The 13,889-nt window shown below is 39.4% G+C and overlaps 1 protein-coding gene and 1 pseudogene across 1 annotated transcript in view; one reads left to right on the top strand and one right to left on the bottom strand.

The window, feature by feature from the left end:
• The window catches only part of EXOC4 (exocyst complex component 4), a 731,315-nt gene that overhangs the window by 393,468 nt on the left and 323,958 nt on the right, over positions 1–13,889 (top strand). The gene's annotated exons all lie outside the window — the stretch shown is intronic.
• LOC132015250 (ATP synthase F(0) complex subunit C2, mitochondrial-like) lies at positions 4–849 on the bottom strand (annotated as a pseudogene).

Genomic DNA, 13,889 nt, shown 5'->3' with positions numbered 1-13,889 from the left:
CTCCTATCTCTTGACTCCAGCACAGTAAAGTCGGGGACACAGAGCAGTCCTGTGCCCCAGGGCTTCACACACCAGTCCATTCCGGAGAGCTGTGAAGTAATAAAGACTTTTACTCCCAATGTTCCTGAAAAGGAAAAAACAAATCACTTTTCAGAATTCATCTCATAGCAAAACTTTATAAAGATCCTCTCGCTCTCCCTCTCTTTTTTTTACCTCCTTATGACCACAATATTTATCTTCTCTCTGTCAAACCCAGAACCAGCCACCTTCCCCAGGCTGTGTAGGGAGATACAGGAAAAGAAACGTACAGGGCAGATGAGACATGGGAGGAAGACCTGTGGGAAGTGGCCATGGCTCTGGCACATGGCGAAGAGGATGAATAAGGCCTCCATCAGGCAAAAGAGCCCCATGGCCCCTGGGAGGACAAAGCCCAGAATGGTGTAGGAGAAGAACCATTGCTTCAGAGAGGGGTTGCTGGCATTACCAGTGATGAGGCTCCCAAACTTAGCCCCAGAGCCAGCCCCAGAACCAGCTATCCCCAACCGTGGCAACCCCAGCCCTGATGAACTTGGCTGTGGTGTTGATGTCCCTTGAAATGGCGCTGGTTTGGAAGCTGTGTCTAGGGATGAGTGAGGTCAGGGGGCATGGAGCCGCCCAGCTGCTGAGGCTTTGATCAGCCAGTGTCTCTGGTGGTTTTAGCACCACTGCAGACCGTGGTGGGCTCAACAGCTCAGTGGTGCTCCTGATCAAGAAAGCGGTGGAAATGGACTTTGCACAGGCGGACATTTTCAGGGGTTGAGGGTCTGTAGCTGGAGAGCTATTCCCAGAGCAGAGAAGACAGAGAGGGGGTGTGCAGAGGGTGGGGGGGATGTGTGGGAAGAGCAAAAGGAAGCCATAAAGATCCTCTTTTCTTGAAGTTCCAGCAGCAACTTATCATCCTAGAAATCTGTATTTCTTAATAATACTGTCACTGAATCAAATTTTTTAAGCATTTGTCACATGTCAGGTGACGTGCTAACCACTTCATATCACTATTTTTACTTTGCACAAGCAATCCTGTGTGATGTGCCCTGTTGAGATCTTTGTTGTTTTGGAGGGGGAAATTGAAGTTCAGAGACTTGAAGTAACATGGCCCTCATCACATGCTAAGGAAGCTGCGGAGCCATGGCTCAGACCCAGGCAGTCTGATACCGAAGCTTGCTGTCTTCACAGTCACGGGCAGGGAAATCAGTAAAAATGTGTGTAATGCTGTCTCTGTCCAGACAGCCATGCTGAACTCAGTCTCAGTAAAAGAGAAGAGCCATGAAAAATGGTTTGTTTGTTTGTTTGTATTAGAAGAAGGGAGAAGCAGGATAGGAAAGCACAGATAGGGGCTAGGGAAGGCTTTAGAGAAGAGATCATTGCTGAGCCAAGTTTCAGTGGGCGTGGCCAGATTGGGTAGGATTGTTCAAGGCTGAAAAGAAAAGGTTTAAGTGGTTCGCACAGGGTCCCCACGGCCCCAGTACCATTTCATCCCCTGGGAAATTGTTAGAAATGCAAACTCTCAGTCCCACCTAGACCTGTGGAATCAGAAACACTGACGGTCAGGCCCTCCAGTGTGCATTTTTGCAAATCCTTACAGGTGAACCACTGTAAATGCTCAGAAGGTGAGAATACCTGGCTTATTTCAAGAATTTGAATATTAGGGGCTCTTGCATGGCTCAGTCAGTTAAGTGTCTGCCTTCCATTCAGGTCATGATCCCAGGGTCCTGGGATCGAGCCCCACATCAGGCTTCTTGGTCAACAGGGTGTCCACTTCTCCCACTAGCCACCTACAGCTCATGTTCTCTCTTGCTATCTCTCACTTTCAAATAAATAAAATCTTAAATTAAAAAAAAAAAAAAAGGAATATGAATAGTATTTTCACTTCTCTCCTTGTAACCAGAAGGAATGGAGCTATGTCTTTATCACACCTAGCTTGCCTGTCTCTGGTTCAATAGTACTGGGGAGAGAAACTGTTGAAGATATATTCTCTTTTTATTTATTTTTAGACAAGAACGTAGACTTTGTGGATAGTAAGAGTCAACATTTTACCCTCAAGGGTTGAGCCTCTTTCCAATATCGTTTAATGGCAGGTCCGAACCAACCCATTAACAGTTTAAGTCTTCGTTGACAGTAGTCAAACTGATAGTGAAAGCAACTTTTTTAGTCAACAGTATCAGTGATGTTCATTAAGTGTCTCCACATTTTACAAGTTTGATGTGCAATTCTAGAAGCATCTCTATTATGCTTATCTGAACTGCTATGTTTATGTGCATCAAATCCTGTTATAATAAAAGCCAAAGGACTGTCCAGTTTCCTTTGTTATACTGAAATGTGACAGTAGTAAGGACAGCTGAAATAATGTTGTCTTATATGAAGATTAACATGTAAACCCGGTTGGTGTATTTTCCACATTTTGGAGGTTATTTGTACTATTTCTTGAGTCATTAAAAAACAAAATATCGTACCGACCATGGGGCATTTAAAGTATGACATTGTAACTGTAAAACAAATTGATAGTCCCCCTTAAATTTTGGTCTTTTTTTTTTCTTCGTAATCTCTTGGGTTTTCATTATTGTTGTAGTTGACATCAAAGTGATGTAATGTACCGAGTTCTTAAAATTAACTGCTTTTGAACAGCACATTAATCCCCCTCTCCTTTTTACTGTGTTTCTATTATATTTATCAGAATTTTATTTTAATTTATTTGTTTACATGTCAGCCTCCTTTTTAAGACTCTGAAAGCCTAAAGTCTTGTCAGTATTCCACACCCACCCAGGGCATTATTCCTAGATTCTTTTTTCTCTCTTTAAATGATACCATAAATGGTTCCATCAGTCAGTCATGCACAATGTATTCATTTAATAAAGATTTATTAAGCACCGCCTTTGTGTGTTTATTGCTTTAGGAAATTTATACTAAGGACTGATCTGGAATTGACTTCATCAGAATTAGTATCCAGGGAACAAAAGAACTGAGGAGGGAGGCCTCATTCAGATGCTGAAGGTGAAAGCCAGGACCTGGGAAACTAGTCTAGGAAAGCTCCCAGTGGTAATTCCAATGTTCCCTTATGACAAAGAGATGGTTTTTACATAGACTGGTTCGTCTTCTTCCTTATCTTTTGTCACTGTCTTTGCTTCTCTTTTTATTTATCTTTGTTCTCATTCAGAGAAGCAAACTAGAAGGGGCACCTGGGTGGCTGTCAGTTAAGACTCCAACTCTTAGGGCACCTGGGTGGCTCAATCCTTAAGCATCTGCCTTTGGCTCAGGTCATGATCCTGGGGTCCTGGGTTAGAGCCCCCTTGTTGCAGTGAGCTTGCTTCTCCCTCTCCTATTTCCCCTTGCTTGTGTTCTCTCTCTCTCTGTCAAGTAAATAAAATCTTTTAAAAAAGACTCCAACTCTTGATTTCAGCTTGGGTCATGATCTCAGGGTCCTGAGACTGGGCCCCATGTCAGGCTCCGTACTCAGTGGGGAGTCTGCCTTTCCCTCTCCCTCTGCTCCTCTCCCTGCTGCTGTGCATGCACACGCTCTTTCTCTCTCAAATAAATAAACAATAAAATCTTAAAAAAAAAAAAAAAAAGGAAACTGGGAGTGAAATGGGGAGATGACGATTTATTTTAATGCTTAAGGAAGAGGAAGGCACTTTAACACAGATTATTTTAACTATTACAGTTCTTCTGTGAAGTAACTACTGTTACTCTCATTTTTTTCCATAAGACATTTTTATTCCATAAAACATTTTTTTCCATAAAACATAAAAAATCCTACATAAGGTCACACATCTAGTTGGTGCTACAGCATGGTTGAAAACCCAGAGCTGTGTAACTCAGGAGCCCACCTTCTTTTCCCCTAATATACCCACCTGTATTGTAAGATGGAAATCAGCTGTTTTTAAAACATGCTGTGCGAACTGCATTTGTGTTTGGTTTTAAGAACAAAAAAACACAAATAAGCTGATGCTTCATTTAAAAAAAAAAAAAAAAAGCTCGAATGCTCTATAGATTAAGTTGCTTTTATATTTGTAGCATTTGATTTTATTCCCCTAGTCCCATATATCTTCCCGCACACACACCCCATCAATGCCTTTCCATGAAAAAAAAGCCTTAGGCTATTTTTTTCCCCCTGTATTTGTTATATATAGTTTTAAGTGAGTGATTTCATTTTTGAGTTGAAACTATTAATCTTAAAGAAGATGCATAAAGATATGTACAACTTTATTTTTTTTTAGCCCTGTAGATTATATATCTCTTAAACTTAGGAAAATAGCTACCAACATTTAGCGGACATCTTACTCCATACCAGCATCTCATGTCTTGTTTTCTTATTTCCGTCAAGTTTGTTGGCTATTATTTTTCACTCTTGATGGTTTTTGAGGCCATGTATTTAGATTTTGCATAGAACTTTAAAGTTTGGAGGCTGATGGTAAATTTTTATGTTGGTGTCCCGGGTCCATAATATGGCAATTAAATAGAGAGTCCTGATAGGAACAGCTGGGTGGCTCAGCCGGTTAAGCATCTGCCTTCTGCTTGGGTCATGATCCCAGGACCATGCTCCACATTGCTTCTCCCTCTCCTTCTGCCTGTCCTGCCTCTCCCCTTGCTTGTGCATGCGCACGCACCCTCTCTCAAATAAAAAAATCTTTACAAAAAAAATAATAAAATAAATAGGGTCCTGTGTCCTTGGGGTGCCCTTCACCTTACCCCTGGAGCAAACTGACAATCATCCTTCAGTTCCACTCTTCCATAGGGTTAGGTCAGCCTGACCGTTTTTATGCACAACCAGCGAAGAGGCTGAATCACTTCCCCTAGTGGTTTATCTGAGTGTGTGTCTCCTCTACTACTGTGAGCTCCTTCATGTAAGGACCATCTCTAGGAGCTCCAGCAGAATCTAAAACGTTGCACATTCTCTAAATGTTTGTTTGGCTTAATGAATAAAGTTTATTATTTGCCGTTGCAGTGGAAAATGTATTAGAGTGATTGATTTTACGTTATTTGTTGTCAGATCTATATTAATAAGACTCTTATTTTTAGGAAAACTGAGGTCCAGATTAGCCAGAGAGCTACTTTAGTGTTACCCTGTGTTCATTTGTCTTTCAAGCCCAGCATTTGCCAAACTGTTCCACAAGACACTAGTGCCCCAGGAAAGGTAACTGGAGTCATGGCTGGTAAGGGAAAAGATAGCATTTAATGGGAGAAAATAACCCTTGGTTAAATAAAATTTTAATAGTTTTTTTTTTTTTAAACTCCAGGATTTTTCTGACTGAACTATAATATGCTGAAGTACAGAGTATGGGAGAGATTGACAGAGCAGGTGGTAATTTCCAAAGTTATGTGTTAACCCCCTCTTTAAATTTACTCTTCTCTGGAGAGGCAGGTTTGTTTGTTTGTTTGTTTGTTCCAAAAGATACAATTCAGAGAAGCTGTACTAAATGAATTCTGTATGATGTTGATTCAAGTTCTTTATATAAAAGTCATCTTGACTTTGTAAACAAAAGAAATTGAAAGATGTTGGTTGTGGACTCCTTTCCTGGATTTGTCTCTGATTTACTTTGTGAGTTTTGACAAATTCCAAAAGTACAGGAAATTGTTTCCATTTATTCATTGATAAAGGGAATATCTAGGGAGACACATGGTCAAATACTCAACCGTGGAATTTCATGAGTTTGAGCCTGTAGTCTGTTGGTGTGCTAAAAGGTCCTAGTCAAGAGGAGATGTCAGATAGTATTATAACAGATAACAATGGACAATCCACATTCATTTATTTTACTCCATGTACATTTTGTTGCCTGAAGTACGTTGGCTTTGTAATTGCTTTTTATATAGAGACTTAGTTATCCAGTGTGATCCAAGGAACATTGTGGGGACCACTCTCTGTTACAAAATATAGTTTATTTGTTAGTTAATAAAGGGAAAAAACCAGAGCCCTTCTCTGCTGTAAGTACTAACCTAATAATACCTGTTTTCAGAAAATTTAATTTGATCAGATTCAAATCCTAGGCTTAATATGAATTAAAGTTTGATTACAAGAGGGCAGTTAGAGGTAGCTGTAGTTTCAGAAGGAAACCTATGCAAGCTAATAGAGATTGTGGATTTGGGGAGAGAATCCACAGCACTGATTGTAAAGAAAAAGACCCCATTAGTGTCTAGGATATCAGTATGTCGGAGTATTACTGCCGTCACTATGCGGAGTTCGTGATGGTAGATGGACAGTTGAGTTTTAGTTTCCTCAAGGGACTAAGTAACTTAATTTGGTTAAATGTAGTCTGGAAAAAAAAAATCCATGCAAAATAAACATTGTGAATTTGAGAATGAGAATACTGGGCCTGTTTGAATTTAAAAGGGAAAGGGGGAGCTCCAGCTGTGAATTAGTGTGGAAAGAGTATAACCACCATTTTCTCGCTTGATGACTTTGGACAGCTCTCTTTCTATATTTACTTAAAAGGGAGTGGACTATAATTCTAGGATTCCAAGCTAGGAATGTAGAAGAAAGGAGAGTAAACATGTCTTTGCAACTGATTTTTTTAGGTGACATGTTAGAAATATCATAAAAGGACTGATTCTTTTTTTTTAGTAAACACTATAGATTTGATCATCTAATTGAATTTTATCCATAAAAATACTTAAATATTTACTTTTAAAGATTTTATTTATTTGATCTAGAGTGAGCACGAGCAGGGACAGAGGGAGAGAGAGAAGCAGACTTCCTGCTGAACAGGGAGCCTGGCATGGGGCTAGATCCCAGGACCCAGAGATTATGACCTGAGCCAAAAGCAGAGGTTTAACTGACTGAACCCCCCAGGTGCACCCTTAAATATGTTTTTGATATTAAAAAATGCCACCAGTGCTCCAAACAACAGTTTTTCCCCTACCTCAAGTTTTTACTTTTTATTTTATTTTTAATTTTTTAATTTAAATTCAATTTAGTTAACGTATAGTATATTATTAGTTTCAGGGGTGGAATTCAGTGATTCATCAGTTGCATGTAATACCCAGTGCTGTTTACATCCAGTGCCCTCCTTTAATGCCCATCGTCCAATTACTGCATCTGCCCCCACTTCCCCTCCAAAACCCCTGTTTGTCTCCTGTAGTTAAGAGTCCTGTGATTTGCCTCCCTCTCTGCTTTTATCTTACTTTATTTATCCTTCCCTTCCAAAGTTTTTTTTTTTAATTTTCTTTGAAATTACATTAGAGCAAATTTAAGGACCCAAAAATTAAGTGCAATTGCTTTATATATTACTATATATTTTTATATATGCTTGTATGTATTTTATGTGTATGTATATACACACATATATTTTTGTAACATCAAATGATAGTATCTAATTTATTTAGTTCTTCATTCATTAGACTGAGGTTTAAATGATTTTAAATGTTCCAAAAACTTTAATAGATGAAGATACGTCACCATGTCATTTTTTTAAGGCATTTCCTAATGTAGAATATTTTTAACAATGACAGCAGCTTCAGGGCAAATAAATATCTTACATGCATAAGCAAATATTTTGGAAAGACTCTTATTGGGATGTTTACATTATCATATGTCTATTTAGAATAGCAGTTATCTTATAACATATTCTTATCTGGTTTAAAAAACAAAAACAAAAACAAAAACAAAAACCGGAAGGGCCAGATAAGCAGGAGATTTGAGAATACAAATGAAAAAATGTGTATCCATGAAAATAAACAGTATTTTAAATTTGCAAGTGGTATTCCACCAAAGGGTTAAAGGAAACCTAGAAATTCATAATTTTCCAAATTGAATTTTTGAATAATTAAAATTAAAATGTAGTCATAGGCTTCAGAAATTTCCATTATTCAAATAGCTCTTACACACCCTCAAAAAGATCTATGCAGAATATAATAGCATTGCATAATTTGCAATCTGTGATAGGATGATCTGAATCAGAGTTGAGTTGAAGCATAGTACCTTAAGGATTTTAATGAAATTGAATATTAACACAATTAAACAAGATCAACCAGATCAAAAGCTAACAATCAAATTATTTTAGGTACTATTTAAGAGCTTGCTTCCACTGGGGCTTTGCTATGCCAATTAGACACGTGATTTATTTGTGTATTATATTTTCTAATAGACAACATTTAGCCAGAGCATATGCTGCATTTATAGGACTTTAGAAATGAGCCTTTTTAAAGATAATAGTATTCTATTCACTTGGCCTCTGCTAATGTGTGAATGAACTTCCCTCCCAATTAGTTTGAATTGTCCCTTGTCTGACCACTGTATGTACGTAGGCGTGAAGGTTTGTGTGCGTGTGAAAAATTATACGTGTGTAGACCTTATTAATTCCATTTGCCACGATGTTATTAAATTATTAGGATGAACACATTTTTTAAACTGTTTTCAGCATGGTATCTTCTTTCTCCTTTGTAAGAATTTACAAATTTGGTTTATCAGTTATAAGTGCCTGCTGCAATGCTGACAGACACACATTATTAGTATTTGTATTTACATTTACACACATAAATCAACACTGGACATAACTTTTGGTTAACTAATAAGTGTATAGATCAGCACTCTCCCAAAGACATATGAGTCTTTGGTAAAGAAAAGTTTGAAATAAACTTAATAGTATTTTTTATTTCACCCATTACATCCAAAATAATCATTTTGTTCATCTTGAAAAATCAAACTGGCCATTATTTTACCAGCAAAAATGGTTTTTTTGGGAAAGAGTGGAGGACTGGGGTCAGGGACAGCTGTGGGAAAACCATAGGCAATTCTGGAGAACAAAGGAGAGGGATATACTGGTTTATAGAGAAAAGGGGTCGGGGGGGAGTGGAGAAGGCTCTTAAAAACAAAAAGTTGACTGGAGCAAACTGGGAGTTCCAAGTACAGGTGCTTTTCCTTGGCTGAGTCGTGACTATCTCTCATTGGCTAGGCTGTTGCTAGGGCAAAGGAAAGCCTTTCTTCTTCCGGCAGAGATAGGAATGAAGTGTCTTTGCCACAGTGCTTCTCCTCCTGTTGTGTCTGCAACTGATGAAGGGTGAGGCATGACTGCACCCCTGCTGGCCTCCTTTCTAAATGAGATTTCTTGTTAATTTTCCACAATTTCAACCTGTAATTAATATAAAAATTATAGCATATTTTACATTCTGATTTTCACACTAAATCTTAGAAATCCAGTGTGTATTTAATCTCCAGGCACATCTCACTTTGGACTAGTCACAGTGGAAGTGCATGTGGCTTGTGGTTGTCGGGTATTCGGGACAGCACAGGGCGGGGGGTTTATCCTCAGCGTGGACGCCCAGTGTGAGGGGCAAGGAAGGTGGGGATTTCGAGAATAATGAAGTGAGGATGAAATCAGAGATCGTTTAACAGCTTCTTCAGTAATCACTGCTTCTTTACTATAGAATGTTCAAAAAAACCACAGGGTGGGGGAAAATAAAAGGAAAGAAAAGACAGCTTTCTAAATATATGTGGACACAAAGACTGTCTGCCGAGAGAGCTGCCTGAATTATTTTTCTTTGTTTGCTGACAGAAGCCAAATTTTTCAAATTCAAAATAGGGATAAGGACCACAGAAATTTCCATTCCTCCCTGATTTCTTCTCAGGCTGGGAAGAAAAGCCTGCCTGCCTCCCGGCTGCCTGTGGCCTGCAGAGAGGGGAAGCTCTAATTCACATTCCCGTTGTGGAGGGCAGGGACCAGAGGGGCTCTGAGGGGAGGTACAGAGTTACCTGAGCAATTTGCTTCTCAAAAGAGATGGCAAATAGAAGTTTCTGCACCTGCTGTAGCTCAGGACCAATTAATATGAATGTGAAGGGTATGTCCTAGTCTCCAGAATGGGCTGCTTGAGCAACAGATTTACTTCTCATCCTTGCGAAGACTGGTAGTCCAAGGTTACCATGGTGCCAGTATACTCAGGTTCTGGGGAGTTCCCTGTCCTTGGTTTACAGTTGGCTACCTTCTGGCCTTGTCTTCACACGGTAGAGAGAGGAAACATTGATGTCTCTTACTCCTCTTAAAAGAGCCTTTATTCCATCAGGACGCTCCACCCTCTTCAACCTTATCTAAACTTAATTACCACCTAAAGACCTACCTCTCCCCCACCCTGCCCCACCTCCCCCGCCAGATACCATCACCCTGGAGGTTAGAGCTTCAACATAGGAATTCTGGGGGGACACAAACACTGACTTTGTCACAGAGGGACTGCTTTCATATCTCAAGTGTGTTCTTACGCTATTTTATGTGTACATAGTCACTAACCTTTACCTACCTGTTTTTGTTTTTTTAAAACCAGCATAAAATTGAAGCCAAGAGACTCATTTAGCATAAAACTAATTGTCAGTTGCTTTGAAGGACTTACATTGATGCTTTTCCTCCTAAAATGATAGAAATCAACTTACACCAGTGATTACTTAATAAAATGACCCCCCCAAAAATTGTTAAATAGAAACAGGGAAAAATAAAGTTGACAGTGAAATACCAATTAATTTGTTTAACAGTTTGTTATATTAAAGTAGATTATAGAAGGGACACCTGGGTGGCTCAGTTGGTTAAGGGTCTGCCTTCAGCTCAGTCATGATCGGCGGCCCTGGGCTCAAGCCCCACATCAGGCTCCTTGCTCAGCAGGGAGCCTGCTTCTCCCTCTCCCTCTGCCTGCCCTGTCTCTCCCCCTGCTTCTGCTCTCTTACTTTCTCCCTGGCAAATAAATAAATAAAAATCTCTTAAAAAAGAAAAGTAGATTATGGAAATCTGTAAATTTGTTTTTCTCAACTCTCAAATGCTTATTTCTGAAAAATATGTTACCATTTTTGTTTCTGACAGATCCAAGGACTTGAAATTTTGAAACTCTGGTTATCTTAAGTGACAATGGACAGTTACTTAGATAATGGGATAACCTTGAAATTTTTGCATGGTGTTTTATAGTTTATATTATTTATAAAGTGCTTTTTGAAATCCTCAAGCTAGAACCTAATAAAAACCCTCCAACTCAGAATTGTGGGGACAAGGCCACCCAGCTGTCCACCAAGGTAAATCCTGTTTCTGACTTAGAGACCCCTTAGTTCTACTATTAGAATGCAGCAAAATCTCCTGATTTATAAGAATTATAAGAAAAAGACGAAAAAGTAAAATAAGGGTTGTTACAAGAAAAGGAATTCTTCATAAGTGACTTGCAAACTAAAATGAATGATGATTTTGAGGCATGTATCATCACAAGCTCTCATTGAGTTGTTGATACTGAGTTTGGGAGAGACAAATATTCTGGTTCACTGGGGTAGGGACATACTCATTGAAAGGGTTAGGTAACTGACAGAGTCCTGATAAAAGAATGTCTGCATCACTAAAAAAGAGGATCTGACATAAATTGACATTGTTTTGAGGAAGAAGGCAACCAGTGTATTGATTAATTTATTCATGAAATACTTATTGAGCATTTATTATGTTCTGGAGAACAAAGACAAGAATTCTGCCATCATGGGGCTTAAATGCTGGTGGGAGAGATGTTTAAATAGACTTAAATGAAATCACATTGCAGGCCTTGTGCTGGATACTTGACATCCTCTCAGAAGTCCTACAGCAACCTCTGGCATTATCATATTTCCAATTTAAAGATGAAAAACCTAAGTCTCAGTAAGTTGCTCAATATGACACAGCCAATAAGCACCAGGAACGGTAATTAAACCTTGTTCTATCTGGCCCCTTCATCCCATAGTTCCACGACTGTACTGTCCCCAGGTCATCGTCTTTATGAGAATACTTTTCCAAACGTCAGCATTTAATAACGTTAGAACCTCTAGGTTTGCTGCTCATTCGCTTGCTTTTTTTCAAAGTGGTCATTTTGTAGTATTGGGCTGAGCCATGTCTTCAAAAGAAATGACATGTGATATGTTTAGTCTGATTTGATAGTGCAAATGACTGCTTCCCCCCGAGCAACAACAGGAAGATTCTTAATGGGCGCTGTCTTCAGAATGTGATTCTGATAGGCAATTGCCTCTTTAATAGTGGAGTCTGTGTAATAGCAAAGGACAGCCAATTATAATCAGGCACTGTCTGCCGAGGCTGACTTTGGTGGGGGTGCTAGAGAAATAACAGGTTTTGTGAAGGAATAGAATTCAGGAGGTGACATCAAGAGGGAAAGAAAATAAATAAAAAGGAGGCAGGACAGTTTCTCATATCCTGAATCGTCCTCGCTTGTCGCTGGGCTCTGCCATAGAAGGTTAGAGTTGACCCCTGCCAAGGGGTATAGTCTTATTGTTCTTATCAGATTAAGGTTTTGATTATATCTGGCCCAGGGTGTGGGGGGGGGCATCATTATATTTAGTATGTATTGGGCCAAATCCCAGTCATCTCTTCATTGGCTAGGTGAACATAGCCATGTTTTTTGTTTTTTTTTTAAGGTTGTATTTTTTTAAAAAAAATTTTTTATTAACATATAATGTATTATTAGCCCCAGGAGTACATGTCTGTGAATCGCCAGGTTTACACACTTCACAGCACTCCCCATAGCACATACCTTCCCTAATGTCCATAACCCAACCACCCTCCTCCCCCCCCAAGCCCCCGCAACCCTTGGTTTGTTTTGTGAGATTAAGAGTCTCTTATGGTTTGTCTCCCTCCTGATCCCGTCTTGTTTCATTTATTCTTTTCCTACCCCCAAACCCCGTACGTTGCCTCTCAACTTCCTCATATCAGGGAAATCATATGATAATTGTCTTTCTCTGATTGACTTATTTCGCTAAGCATAATACCCTCTAGTTCCATCCATGTCATTGCAAATGGCAAGATTTCATTTCTTCTGATGGCTGCATAGTATTCATTATATATATACACCACATCTTCTTTATCCATTCATCTTTTGATGGACATCTAGGTTCTTTCTATAGTTTGGCTATTGTGGAATTGCTGCTATAAACATTCGGGTGCACATGCCTTTTCAGATCACTACATTTGTATCTTTAGGGTAAATACCCAGTAGTGCAATTGCTGGGTCATAGGATAGCTCTGTTTTCAACTTTTTGAGGAACCTCTGTGCTATTTTCCAGAGTGGTTGCACCAGCTTGCATTCCCACCAACAGTGTAGGAGGGTTCCCCTTTCTCTGCATCCTCACCAGCATGTCATTTCTTGACTTGTTAATTTTAGCCATTCTGACTGGTGTAAGGTGGTATCTCATTGTGGTATTGATTTGTATGTCCCTAATGCCAAGTGATGTGGAGCACTTTTTCATGTGTCTGTTGACCATTTGGATGTCTTCTTTGCAGAAATGTCTGTTCATGTCTTCTGCCCATTTCTTGATAGGATTATTTGTTCTTTGGGTGTTAAGTTTGATAAGTTCTTTATAGATTTTGGATACTAGCCCTTTATCTGATATGTCATTTGCAAATATCATCTTCCATTCTGTCAGTTGTCTTTTGGTCTTGGTGACTGTTTCCTTTACTGTGCAGAAGCTTTTGATCTTGATGAAGTCCCAATAGTTCGTTTTTGCCGTTGCTTCCTTGCCTTTGGAACTTAGCCTTGTTTTTAAGATTTCCTGTGAGGGAGTCATCACTCCCATCGTTGGTTTTCTGTTCCCTTTTCAGGGAGGTGTGAGATCTAGTGTTGTAAAGAGCCCATGGCTCTTGTGGCCTGATAGCTTTGGTGCTGCTTTCTTCCTAGCTGCAAAACCTTGGGCAGATGCCTTAGGTCTCTCTGTCCCTGTTTCCTCATCTGTAAAATAGGGATCACAGTAGAACTCACTTGTTAGGATTTGCACAAATGAAGCACTTACACCAGTACCTAGCCCATGGTAAATGCTACAGGTGTTAGGGACTATTACTATGATTGTTGTTACTGTTACAGAGGTCTCATCAAGTTACATTTAAATTGGTCACCTTTGTGTTCTTAACATCAAATGGCAGTGAAGAAGA

Source organism: Mustela nigripes, chromosome 4, assembly GCF_022355385.1.
Source record: "Mustela nigripes isolate SB6536 chromosome 4, MUSNIG.SB6536, whole genome shotgun sequence".
In the NCBI taxonomy this organism is placed as follows: Eukaryota; Metazoa; Chordata; class Mammalia; order Carnivora; family Mustelidae; genus Mustela; species Mustela nigripes.
This window is presented reverse-complemented; position numbering and strand designations above follow the sequence as displayed.